Source organism: Canis lupus, chromosome 12 (assembly GCF_011100685.1).
Source record: "Canis lupus familiaris isolate Mischka breed German Shepherd chromosome 12, alternate assembly UU_Cfam_GSD_1.0, whole genome shotgun sequence".
Classification (NCBI taxonomy): Eukaryota; Metazoa; Chordata; class Mammalia; order Carnivora; family Canidae; genus Canis; species Canis lupus.
This window is the reverse complement of record NC_049233.1, coordinates 18,604,125-18,618,291: the sequence shown is the minus strand read 5'-3', so window position 1 is coordinate 18,618,291 and position 14,167 is coordinate 18,604,125. Positions and strand designations below refer to the sequence as shown.

Below are 14,167 nucleotides of genomic sequence, written 5' to 3'. Positions count from 1 at the left end.
TTCCTCCTGCCATCCATTTTTCACTGTTGCTTCTGTAATATTGTGATTTATACTATGAAATATATATGTGGTTTTCCTCCCCAGTTCTGACACAGAAGTTCTAAAAGATTTGGAATTTTCTCAGTGATGAGCGTTGTAAAGGTGTCTTTATTATGTTGATAAGGTGACCAGGGACCCCACCTAAGAATAGGGCTGTTTGCCAGGAGACCCAACTATGTGATCAGAGGGTTGGAAAGTTCATTTCCACACCCTGACCTCTGGGGAATGAAGAGGGACTGGATGTTGATTCAACTGCCAATGGCCAATGATTGAATTAATTATGACCATGTAATGAAGCCTCCATAAAAGCCCAAAATGAGAGCTTCTGGGTTGATGAATACTAGGGGCTTCTGGGAGAGTGGCAAGCCTAGAGAGGTCATGGAAGCTCCATGCTCCTTCCCCATTCCTTGACCTGTGCATTTCTTACAACTGGATGATCCTGACTTATATCCTCTTGTCATAAACCAGTAATCTGTTAAGTGAAACATTTCTCTGAGTTCTGTGAACCACTAGAAAGTTAATTGAAGCTGAGGAGGAGGTTGTGGGAACCTCTAATTTACAACCAGTCAATCGGAAGTACAGGTAACAACATGGACCTGAGTTGGAGGGTGTCCTGGGAACCTCTAATATGTAGCCAGTTGGTCAGAAACACAGGTAATAGTCTGGGCTTGCTAGTGACATCTGAATTAGCATGGTAAAGGACAAGTAGAGGATATTTTTGTGGGACTGAGACTGGAACTGTGGAATCTGATGCTATCCTCAGATAGTGTGTCAGAATTGAATTGAATATTTCAACATCCTGTTGGTGTTCTGAGAATTGCTTGTTGGTGTGTGCAATCCCACCCCCTACATTGGAAATGGTACCAGGAACCCTAAGCAGCCTCCCATTGGCATAATCAGGCTGGCAGCCAGCTGACACTAAGGGCTGAAAACCCAGTCTGTATCTCAGTCAGGTCCCTTGAGTTACAGAATTGAACAGAGCATATGTGAGAATTAAGTCTGAGGAAAGTCAGATATATATAACCAGTATTCATAATTCATGAATTTTTTAGAAGACTAGAAGTCACTAATTTTCTTCTATGTGTTCATTATCTATAAAGTAAATGTATCTCAACATATTAAAATAAGATTGTCTATAGGCCCCATTTTTAAAAATGCAACTCTATATTCAGTGCCTGACCCATAGTAGTAGCTCAATAATTATTTCATGAATAACTGCATGGATAGGTATAAGGATATTTTCCATTAGTAATTTAAATGATTTTGGTTCTGAAATGTCCACTATTTGTAGTCCCTTTTCGAGCTCCATGTGAACAAGGTCTAGTAAAGTAATTCATGACAGCAATTTCACATTTCCTCCCTTTGTTTAGACAGAGGTGGCCTTAGTGTACTCATTTATCCTTTCCTTCTTTTAAGAAATACTATTGGCTCTGTTGCCAGGACTATCTTTTTGAAGTAGTCTGGCTCCTAATCATTTACCTACCTCTCCTCTCCAAGTCCTATAACTTGGTCTTTTTCAATTACTTCCCAGAATTCCTAAGATCAAATAAGGATTTCCTAAGACCTAGAATAAGGTAAGGATGATGAAAATATTGTGCAACATAATCTTTACAGATTCATTATAAAATGAGCAATGAGAAAGATTCAATAAAACAAAAACATATTTCCAGAAAGGAAAAGAAACTCTTTTTTTAAAGATTTATTTATTTATTTTAGAGACAGAAAGAGAAAGGGTGAGGGAGGGAGGGGGCAGGGGCAGAGGGAGAGAGAATCTTAAGCAGACTCCCCACTGAGCTTGGAGCCAGCTGTAGGTGAAGGATTGATCTCACAGACCTGAGATCTCGACCGTCCTGAAACCAAGAGTCGAATGCTTAGGTGACTGTGCCACCTGGGCATTCCAAGAATTTTTTTTTTTGATCATGCTTGTATTATAAGTTATAAATAATTGTAGGGGTTCGTGATTTTGGTCTGTCTTAGGTTACTAATAACAGTTAATATTCTTAAAAGGATTTATTACTTTCTCTTTATTAAAAAATGATTTTTATGGGGCTGACTCTTAGTGGTGCTGTTTAGAGTTGCAACATGATATAACCAAATGGATATACATAGGGAAAGGAAGAACACCTGGTGGCTCAGTGGTTGGGCATCTGCCTTCCACCCAGGGTGTGATCCTGGGATCCAGGATCGAGTCCCACATAGGGCTCCCTGCATGAAGCCTGCTTCTCTGTTTGCCTGTGTCTCTGCCTCTCTCTCTCTCTCTCTCTCTCTCTTTCTCTGTCTCTCATGAATAAATAAACAAAATCTTTAAAAATAAATAAAATGAAGAAAGAAAGAAAGAAAGAAAGAAAGAAAGAAAGAAAGAAAGAAAGAAAGAAAGGACAGTGCTCTTGATTTAGTCATGATTAGACTCCTTCATTAATCAAGGACTGTTCACTCCATGTTGATGCCACTCTATTGTTTTTACAAATAAAATTTAATAAGTTGTAGTTCTCCAGAGAACCGATCAATAATTAATAGTGGGAGCTACTAAGTGAATTTTGCAATCATATCTATTCTCATAGAGCATTTGTAGAGAATAATTAATATAAAATTACTTGGTAGAAATTAATTTTATAAGTTGTTCTTTTCACTAGTAAAATGTCAGGTGTGTTTTACAAGCAATGCTGGCAGAAATTATAACATAATCTCTGGGGATATAATAGGTTTTGAGCTCTTTTCGTTCTTGAAAATGTTTGGCTGCATCATACCCTCTCTCCCTCTTTCAAGTAAGTATGAACTCATGTCAGCCCTCGTTAGCTCCTCACTTCATCTTGTGCTAACCCCATACAGGAGAGCAGGTTACCAAGCAACCACTAGCTGTCTCAGAAAGTGACTGTGGCAATGGTACCTCCTGATACCTCCTGTCATAATGTCTCCTGTTAAGTTGTCAGGATCGGGGCACCAACGTGGTTGCCATAGTCACTCTTGGCAGTGGCCTGTGGTTGCTGGACTGAGAGCATCGTTCTGAGTTCCCAAGATAATTAATGAAATAGTAATGAAATAGGCTATTCTGGCTGTCATTTTTTCTTTCTTGGGGGCCTAACCAAATTTCTGATGTGCACGAAGAGATTTAGACCATTAAAGTATTTGTGATAATTAGGGTAATACTAGCTTAACTATTTGAAGTGGGGAAATTTGTCATTCTATGATGCAATGTTTGCAAGTGTGACATTTAGTTACCAATGAAGTATGTCTTTTTTTTTTTTTTTAAGATTTTATTTATTCATGAGAGACACACAGTGAGAGAGGCAGAGACACAGGTAGAGGGAGAAGCAGGCTCCATTCAGGGAGCCCCCCATGCGGAACTCGATCCCAGGACCCTGGGATCACGCCTTGAGTCAAAGGCAGATGCTCAACTGCTGAGCCACTCAGGTGTCCCGCCAATGAAGTATGTCTTAAAGGAAGTCACAATACAGTTATTTTACACATATTAGAAAGTAGCTTCCTTTTAAAAACCAGAGTTTTGTTTCTTTAAATTGTTTTCACATGGTGAATAGCTTCTTCATTTAGTAGACGTGCAAATGTGGGCACTTGTGCAGTTAGCAATTTGGTACTTAATGAGAGTGAGTGTTGCTGATGATAATAACAGGGTAGTAGTTACATGTATTGGTTTACTTTGTACCAGATCCTGTGCTCAGTGCATTATCTCATTTAATCTCCACAAAGTCTGTGTGAGGAAGATGGGATTCTTTCCCCTCTTTTAAATACGAGGAAACCGAAACAAAGAGAAGAAAAGTAGTTTACTGAAAGACAGACAGCTCCGAAGAGTAAAGCTGGGATTTTTAACCTAGATCTGTTTGAGCCTGGAGGATTTAAACAAATGAGATTTTGGATTATAGAACTACAGAAAAACGAGATCTGGGTTGGATAAAAGGGGCTTCTGGCGAGAATTATTTGCTGAAGAAACTCCTCTTTGCAGCACTCGTTCTTGAAGTTGATGCAAAACCAATCCTATGACTGCTTGCATGATATTATTTGAGGACTTCAAGAAAAGACCTGGTGTCTGAAAAAATTCTGGGCCTGAGAGTGATTTGAGAGTCACATTTGGAGTCTTGGAACTAACTGACTCCTTAGTGATCAGGAAAGGAGATTGCCGGTGATGACTCAGGGGAAGTAAAGTTCACCCAACAGAGCTTCCTTGGGATGCAAGTCAGAGAGGACTGCCAAATAGAAGTTGGGGAATATCACTCATTATTAACAACTGGGGAAGAGGAAATTATTTTTATTGATTAATTGATTGATTGATTGATTGGTTTTATTTATTCATGAGAGACAGAGAGAGGCAGAGACACAGGCAGAGAGAGAGAGGCAGATTCCCTGGTCGGGAGCCCAATGAGGGACTTGAGCCCAGGACTCTGGATCATACCCTGAGCCAAAGGAGACACTCAACCACTGAGCCACCCAGGTGTCCCTGGGGAAGGTAGGAGTGAGATGTTGAATATAAGCTACTGATTTCATCATTTTGCGGAGGAATTGCTTCTCAGTTGATGTTTACAGGACGATAGATTTTCTCTTCATTCATATTCAGGTATATTTACTGAGACACGTATCATCCACTTATTTTAGTATTCACAGTTCTGACAAATGTATGTAGCAATGTAAACACTACTACCATCAAGATGCAGACAGTCCATCATGCATAAAGTTCCCCTTGCCCCTTTGTAATCAACACCCTCCGCCTACTCCAGTCCCTGGGATCCATATGGTTTTCATCAGTCTAGTTTTTTCTTTTCTAGGACGTCAAATAAATGAAATAACGCAGTAGCTTTTTGAATCTGGCTTCTTTCACTTGCACATTTCTTTTGTCACACATTTTAGATGCATCCAATTTCTTGCATTTGTTCCTTTTCACTGCTAAGTTGTATACCTTTGAATGAATATGCCAGAGTCTCTTTTTTTTTTTTTTTTTTTTTTTCTTTTTTTATTTTATTTTATTTTATTTTTTTTATTGGTGTTCAATTTACTAACATACAGAATAATACCCAGTGCCCGTCACCCATTCACTCCCACCCCCCGCCCTCCTCCCCTTCTACCACCCCAGGTTCGTTTCCCAGAGTTAGCAGTCTTTACGTTCTGTCTCCCTTTCTGATATTTCCCACACATTTCTTCCCCCTTCCCTTATTTTCCCTTTCACTATTATTTATATTCCCCAAATGAATGAGAACATATAATGTTTGTCCTTCTCCAACTGGCTTACTTCACTCAGCATAATACCCTCCAGTTCCATCCACGTTGAAGCAAATGGTGGGTATTTGTCATTTCTAATAGCTGAGTAATATTCCATTGTATACATAAACCACATCTTCTTTATCCATTCATCTTTCGTTGGACACCGAGGCTCCTTCCACAGTTTGGCTATAGTGGCCATTGCTGCTAGAAACATCGGGGTGCAGGTGTCCCGGCGTTTCATTGCATTTGTATCTTTGGGGTAAATCCCCAACAGTGCAATTGCTGGGTCGTAGGGCAGGTATATTTTTAACTGTTTGAGGAACCTCCACACAGTTTTCCAGAGTGGCTGCACCAGTTCACATTCCCACCAACAGTGTAAGAGGGTTCCCTTTTCTCCGCATCCTCTCCAACATTTGTTGTTTCCTGCCTTGTTAATTTGCCCCATTCTCACTGGTGTGAGGTGGTATCTCATTGTAGTTTTGATTTGTATTTCCCTGATGGCAAGTGATGCAGAGCATTTTCTCATATGCATGTTGGCCATGTCTATGTCTTCCTCTGTGAGATTTCTGTTCATGTCTTTTGCCCATTTCATGATTGGATTGTTTCTTTCTTTGGTGTTGAGTTTAATAAGTTCTTTATAGATCTTGGAAACTAGCCCTTTATCTGATATGTCATTTGCAAATATCTTCTCCCATTCTGTAGGTTGTCTTTGAGTTTTGTTGACTGTATCCTTTGCTGTGCAAAAGCTTCTTATCTTGATGAAGTCCCAATAGTTCATTTTTGCTTTTGTTTCTTTTGCCTTTGTGGATGTATCTTGCAAGAAGTTACTATGGCCGAGTTCAAAAAGGGTGTTGCCTGTGTTCTTCTCTAGGATTTTGATGGAATCTTGTCTCACATTTAGATCTTTCATCCATTTTGAGTTTATCTTTGTGTATGGTGAAAGAGAGTGGTCTAGTTTCATTCTTCTGCATGTGGATGTCCAATTTTCCCAGCACCATTTATTGAAGAGACTGTCTTTCTTCCAATGGATAGTCTTTCCTCCTTTATCGAATATTAGTTGCCCATAAAGTTCAGGGTCCACTTCTGGATTCTCTATTCTGTTCCACTGATCTATGTGTCTGTTTTTGTGCCAGTACCACACTGTCTTGATGACCACAGCTTTGTAGTACAACCTGAAATCTAGCATTGTGATGCCCCCAGATATGGTTTTCTTTTTTAAAATTCCCCTGGCTATTCGGGGTCTTTTCTGATTCCACACAAATCTTGAAATAATTTGTTCTAACTCCCAGAGTCTCTTTATTCAGTCTTCATGCGAGAGAAATGTGGATGTTTCCAGTCATTGATGATTATGAATAAAGTCTCTATAAACATTCACATACAGAATCTTGTGTGAACTTAAAGCTTTATTTCACTTGGGTAAATATCAAGGAATAGGATTGTTGGCTTGTATGGTAATAGTTGGTTAATTTTATTAGGAAATACAAAATTATTTTCTAAAGTGGTTGTATATTACATTCGTATGAGAAAGGTATGAGAGTTCCAGTTCTTCTGTATTTTGCTCCTCTCTCATCCCCCATTCTGATAGGTGTGTCATGGTAGTATCCCATCATGGTTTAAATCTGTATTTCCTCAATGACTAATTTTGTAGAACCTCTTTTCATATGCTTGTTTATATTCCACGTAACTTCTTTGGTGGAGTAAGTAGCTGTTTAAATCTTTTGTCCATTTAAAAAATGTGGCTGTTTCCTTACTATTGAATTTTAAGAGATCCTTATACATTCTGGATATAAGTCCTTTATCAGATATGTGATTTACAAATATTTTATCCCAATCCATGTCTTGTCTTTTCAATTTTTTCACAGTATCTTTTATAGAACAGCCCTTAATTTTGTTAAAGTCCAATTACTGATTTTTTTGTTTTTACTCCTTTTCTGATTTTGACTTCAGGGTATTACTAGCTTTATAAAATGAGTTAGGACATGTTCCTTTCTCTTACTGGGAAGTTGTGTAGAATTGGTGTTAATTCTTCTTTAAATATTTGGTAGACTTTTCCAATAAAACCATCTGGCTGGGAGGATTTCCTTTTGGGGAGCTTTTAAATTATGGCTTTGAATTTCTTCATAGTTATAAGGCTAGTCATATTATTTATTTCAAATTGGATGAGTTGTAGTGGTTTGTATTTTTTTGAAGAATTACCCATATAAGATAAGTTGTATAGAGTTCAAATGTATGTATGTAGAGTTCTTCATTATATTCCCTTTTATCATTTTATTTTCTGCAGAATCCGTAGTGATATCCTCTGTTTCATTCCTAATGGTAAAAATTTGTGCATTCCATTTTAAGTCAGTCTTGCTAGACTCAATCAATTTTATTGATTTTTTCCAATGAACAGGCTCTTTATTTTATTGATAATCTCTACTGTTTTTAAGTTCTTTTATTTCTTTTTTTTTTAAGATTTATTTATTTATTCATTCAGAAAGAGCGAGAGAGAGGCAGAGACACAGGCAGAAGGAGAAGCAGGCTCCATGCAGGAAGCCCGATGTGGGACTCCATCCCGGGTCTCCAGGATCACACCCCAGGCTGCAGGTGGCGCTAAACCGCTGCGCCACCAGGGCTACCCTAAGTTCTTTTATTTCTGCTTTTTATCATTTCCTTCTTTTTAACTTGTTTTTGGTTTATTTTGTTCTTTTTCTAAGTTCTTGAGATAGGGCCTTACTATCCTACTGACTTGAGACTTTTCTTCTTTTCTAATACATACATTTAGTGCTACAAAATTCCCTCTCAGTACTGCTTTAGCTACATCTCAGAAATATTGATATAGTGTATTAATATTTATTATATTTTCTTTCTTTTTTTTAATAGTTAAGAGATTTTATTCTAGTAGCCATAACTACAGTGCTTGTTGGTCGAAATGAAAATCGAAAACAAGTATACAAAACAGTTGATTACTAATCGGGTACTGAAAGCAGTAAGAGGTTCACGACACCAAATAAACCAGTCCTGAGGACTTCCCTGAGATAAAGTTGAACACCTCCAGCTTCTTCAGTGTTTATCAAAATACAAAGGAAAGCAGTAGAGGTCGTTGTTTTTTTTTTTTTTTTTTTTTTTTTTTTTTTTTTTTTTTTTTACATTTTTATTTATTTATGATAGTCACAGAGAGAGAGAGAGAGAGAGGGAGAAGCAGGCTCCACGTACCAGGAGCCTGATGTGGGATTCGATCCCGGGTCTCCAGGATCGCGCCCTGGGCCAAAGGCAGGCGCCAAACCGCTGCGCCACCCAGGGATCCCGAGGTCGTTGTTTTGATGGCAAATCTGACCCTTGCAGGCCAAGGGAGTGAAAGCACATGTAGGCAGGGGTCCCCTGGGCTCCCTGGGCTCCGCGGGCGGAAGCCCGGGGACCACTGGCCTGGCCGCCCGCGCTCTCGCGGGTGAGACCCCAGGCGGCCCCCGGGGAGGCCGGGGTCCCTCCGCGGGGTCCGTGGGCGGCGGCGCAGCCCCCAGCCAATCTCCTGGGCGGCCGTGTAGGCACAAACACAAGCACAAACGCTAGGGACGCAGGATGCCCGGAGACAGAGCGATCACAGGGACCCTATAGTGACCACGCAGAATGGACCGTGGCTGGTTCTGGCCGATCTCCCCTTTCCGACGGGGCAGGGCCCACTGGTGGACGGGACTCTGGCCGCCGCTGCGGAGCCTACACTAGGCACGTTTCTCCCTTCTGTGCGTTCAAGTGTTCTCCTTTGCTCGTATTTGCAATGATTTTAAAAATGCATTGAGTTTTGGGTTAAACACCAACCACCCAAATGGGTCTCAACGTAGACGGAGCGCCCAGGGGAGGCGTGCCAGGCGGCTCCCGGAGGCCCCGTGTGCCTAAATCCCTCCTCAGCATTGCACGGTGGGTCGATTCTCTTTGCACAAAAAACAAACAAACAAACAAACAAACAAACAAACAAACAAGCTGAGTCCTATTGCATGGGAGTACCAGAAACTGCCTCGTTGGGAACACAAACTATTTGCATCAAGTAAAAACCCGGCTGAAGCTGCGGCTGCACATTTACAGCGTGGTGAAGTGTACTGTGCCGGACCACGGGGACCGCTTCTGGCACTGACCCCACAGGAGGGTAAGCAGGGTGCAAGGAGGGCGTGAGGGGCGCACAGGTGGCCTGAGTGTACCAGTTCCTGTGGCGCAGGCAGTACGGCCCCAGCTGGTCCGTGATCTCAGCCGCGTCGGTGGCGCTGGGAGGCCCTGCTTGTGGGCCCGCCCCCGTGCCCGCACCCACACCTGCGCCTGCACCCGCGCCCGCACCCGCACCTGCACCTGCGCCCGCGCCTGCACCGCATCCACACCTGCGCCCGCGCCCGCGCCCGCACCCGCAGGACGGCATCCCTGAGCTCCTCCTCCGCCAGCATCCCCCTGAGCTGCCCACGGCCTCGTTCACACGCTCTGGGTCGCTGCTGTCACCCACAAAGATGAAGCTGGGCGCATTCCGGAAGCAGTGGCACCGCAGAGGCCGGATCCCGGCCTGGCCGCCCAGGGTCCCCACGGGGAAGCTGATGTTCCTGCGCCCCACGCTCTCCACCTTGCCGCCTCCGGTGGGACAGGTGGTCGCCATCTCCCCCGCTTTAGGTGGTACCCGATGGCGTCTTCCCCGCAGCATCCGGGCCCCGTGACAATGCGCATTTCTTTTTTGCCAGAAAGGCCCTTGAAGAGGTTTGCGAAGATATTTCCCAAGGTGTAGACGGGTGGGAGCAACACGGGCCAGAGAAACCCTCGGCGGCCACGGCGAGGCTAATGCTCCCACCTAATATTTATTATATTTTCATTCAGTTCAGTGTCTTCTGAAATTTTCCTTGAGTCATCTTCTTTGACCCATAAATTATTTAAGAGAGTGTGTGTTTTCCCCCTAGCTTTATTGAGGTGGAATTGACAGCATTCGTATATGTCTGGGTTTTACAATGTGATTTTTTTAAAGGTATACAATTTGATGACTTAATGTATTTATACATTATGAAATGATTAGTGCAGCCAGTTTGATCAATACATTTGTCAACTCACATATCGTGTGTGTGTGTGTGTGTGGTGAGAACACTGTTAGCATCAAGTACACAATACAGTATTATTAACTACAATCACCAAGCTATACATTGAGATGTCAGAACTTAACTCATTTTATAATTGGAAGTTTGACTAACATCTCCTCATTTCCACTACCCAGAAAAGCCCTGGCAGCCATTGTTCTACTCTCTGGTTTTACAAGTTTGACTTGTTTAGATCCCACATATAAGTGAGATCATACCATATTTGTCATTCTGTGATGGCTTATTTGACTTAGCGTGATGTCCTCCAGGTTCATCCAATTTGTTGCAAATGGCAGGATTTCCCTTGTGTGTGTGTGTGTGGCTGAATAATAATCCATTGTATATATCCATATCTGTCTATCTAATCACATTTTTAATCTATTTGTCTATAGACACTTAGACAAATAAATTAGGTTGTTTCTATATCTTGGCTATTGTGAATAATGCTGCAATGGATGTGGGAGTACAGACATCTTTTCAAAATACCAACTTTGTTTCCTTTAGATATATACCCAGAAGTGGGACTTCGATCATATGGTAGTTCTATTTTTAATTTTTTAAGGAAAGTTCATATTGTTTTCCATAATGGTTTACATATACACCAACAACAATGTCCAAAGATTCTCTTTCTCTACATCCTTTCCAATAATCGTGATCTCTTGGTTTTCTGTTTTTTTTTTTTTTTTTTTTTTTTTTAATGATAGCCATCTTAACAAATGTGAGGTGATATCTCATTGTGGTTTTGATTTGCATTTCCCAGATGATTAGTGATATTGAGCACCTTTCCATGTACCTCTTGGCCATTTGTATGTCTTCTTTGGAAAAATATATATTCAAGTCCTTTGCTCACTTTAAAACCAGGTTATTTGCTTTTTTGCCATTGAGTTGTAAGAATTTATTATATATTTTTCAATATTCACCCCTTATCAGATAGATGATTGCAAATATTTTTTTCCCGTCCCATAGGTTGTCTTTTTATTTGCTGATCACTTCTTTTGCTGTATGGAAGCTTTTCAGTTTGTCATAGTCCTATTTATTTATTTTTGCCTTTTCTGCCTGTGCTTTTGGTGTCATATCCCAAAAATTATTACCAAGAATAATGTTAAGGAGATTTCCCCTCTGTTTTCTTCTAGAATTTTTACAGTTTCAGGTCTTATGTTTAAGTCTTCAATCCATTTTGAGTTAATTTTTATTTATGAGATGAGTCCAATTTTTATTCTTTTGCATGTGGATATCTGGTTTTCCCAACACCATTTAATGAAAAGACTATCTTCTTCCTATTGGGTATTCTCGGCTCCCTTGTCAAAGACTAGTTAACCCTATATGTGTGGGTTTATTTCTGGCCTCTCTACTCTGTTCCCTTGGTCTATATATCTGTTTTTATGCCAGTACTAAACTGACTTGATTACTATAGTTCTTTAATAAAGTTTGAAATTGGGAAGTGATTTAAATGCCTCCAACTTTGTTCTTCTCAAGTTTGCTTTGACTATTTGGAGTCTTTTGTGCTTCCATATGAATTTTAGAATTTTTCTATTTCTGTGAATAATGTCATTGGACTTTTGATACAGTTGTATTGTTTTATTTTAATTTTTATTATTAGAGTTCGATTTGCCAACATATAGTATAACACCCAGTGCTCATCCCGTCAAGTGCCCCCCTCAGTGCCCGTCACCCAGTTACCCCATCCCCCCGCCCACCTCCTCTTCCACTACCTCTTGTTTGTTTCCTAGAGTTAGGAGTCTCTCATGTTCTCTCACCCCACTGATATTTCCCACTCATTTTCTCTCCTTTCCCCTTTATTCCCTTTCACTATGTTTTATATTTCCCATATGAATGAGACCATATGATGGTCGTCCTTCTCCGATTGACTTACTTCACTCAGCATAATACCCTCCAGTTCCATCCATATTGAAGCAAATGGTGGGTATTTGTCATTTCTAATGGCTGAGTAATATTCCATTGTATACATAGACCACATCTTCTTTATCCATTCATCTTTCGATGGACACCGAAGCTTCTTCCACAGTTTGGTTATTGTGGACTTTGGTGCTATAAACATGGGGGTGCAGGTGTCCTGGTGTTTCACTGCATCTGTATCTTTGGGGTAAATCCCCAGCAGTGCAATTGCTGGATCATAGGGCAGATCTATTTTTAACTCTTGGAGGAACCTCCACACAGTTTTCCAGAGTGGCTGTACCAGTTCACATTCCCACCAACAGTGCAACAGGGTTCCCCTTTCTCCACATCCTCTCCAACATTTGCCATTCTCACCGGTGTGAAGTGGTTTCTCATAGCGGTTTTTTAAAAAAATATTTATTTATTCATGAGATTGAGAGAGAGGGGGGAGAGAGGCAGAGACACAGGCAGAGGAGAAGCAGGCTCCATGCAGGAAGCCCAATGTGGGATTCAATCCCAGGTCTCCAGGATCCAGCCCTGGGCTGAAGGCGGGGCTAAACCTCTGAGCCACCCAGGCTGCCCCTCTTATAGTGGTTTTGATTTGTATTTCCTTGATGGCAAGTGATGCGGAGCATTTTATCATGTGCTTGTTGGCCATGTGCATGACTTGTTCGGTGAAATTTCTGTTCATGTCTTTTGCCCATTTCATGATTGGATTGTTTGTTTCTTTGCTGTTGAGTTTAATAAGTTCTTTATAGATCTTGGATACTAGCCTTTTATTTGATGTGTCATTTGCAGATATCTTCTCCAATTCTGTAGGTTGTCTTTTAGTTTTGTTGATTGTTTCTTTTGCTGTGCAGAAACTTTTTATCTTAAGTCCCAATAGTTCATTTTTGCTTTTGTTTCCCTTGCCTTCATAGGTGTATCTTGCAAGAAGTTACTGTGGCCAAATTCAAAAAGGGTGTTGCCTGTGTTCTTTCTAGGATTTTGATGGATTCTTGTCTTACATTTAGATCTTTCATCCATTTTGAGTTTATCTTTGTATATGGTGTAACAGAATGGTCTCGTTTCATTCTTCTGCATGTGGATGTCCAATTTTCCCAGCACCATTTGTTGAAGAGACTGTCCTTTTACCACTGGATAGTCTTCTCTTCTTTGTCAAATATTAGTTGACCATAGAGTTGTGGACCCATTCCTGGGTTCTGATAGAGGTTGCACTGAATCAGTAGAACATTTTGGTATAGATACTATCACACTATTAATTTTCCAATTTATAAACACAAGATGTTTTTCCATTTACTTGTGTTGTCTTCAGTTTCTTTCATCAATGCCTTACAGTTTTCAGTTAAAATTATTCCTAAATATTTTATTGGTTTTGATACTACTGTAAATGAGACTATTTTCTTAATTTCTTTTACAGATAGTTTTTTGTTAGTTTATAGAAATACAACTGATTTTCATATGTTGATTTTGTAGCCTCCTACTTTACTAAATTCATTTATTAGGTCTAACATTTTTTAGGTGGACTCCTTAGGGGTTTTTATATGTAAGATCATGTCATCTATAAACAGAGACAGTTTAATTCCTTCTTTTCCAATTTGAATGCTTGTCTAATTGATCTGGCTAGGACTTCTAGTAATATGTTGAATGGAAGTGGTAAGAATGGGCATCCTTGTCTTGTTCCTGATCTTAGAGAAAATGATTTCAGTTTTTCATCATTGAGCAAAATGTTACTTATTGGTTTGTCATATGTGGTCTTTATTATGTTTTAGTAAATTTCTTATATTCCCAATTGGTTGAGAGTTTTTATCATGAAAGGATGTTGAATATTGTCACATCCTTTTTCTGTATCTATTGAGATGATCATGTTTTTAATTCTTTATTCTATTCATATGGTTGTTTCATGTTTATTGACTTATATATGTTGAAACATCTTTGCATCCCAG

The 14,167-nt window shown here is 40.3% G+C and overlaps 1 pseudogene; it reads right to left on the bottom strand.

Annotated features, from left to right (window-relative positions):
* Nucleotides 1-9,211: 9,211 nt before the first annotated feature.
* Nucleotides 9,212-12,617, bottom strand: LOC100687202 (annotated as a pseudogene).
* Nucleotides 12,618-14,167: the final 1,550 nt, after the last annotated feature.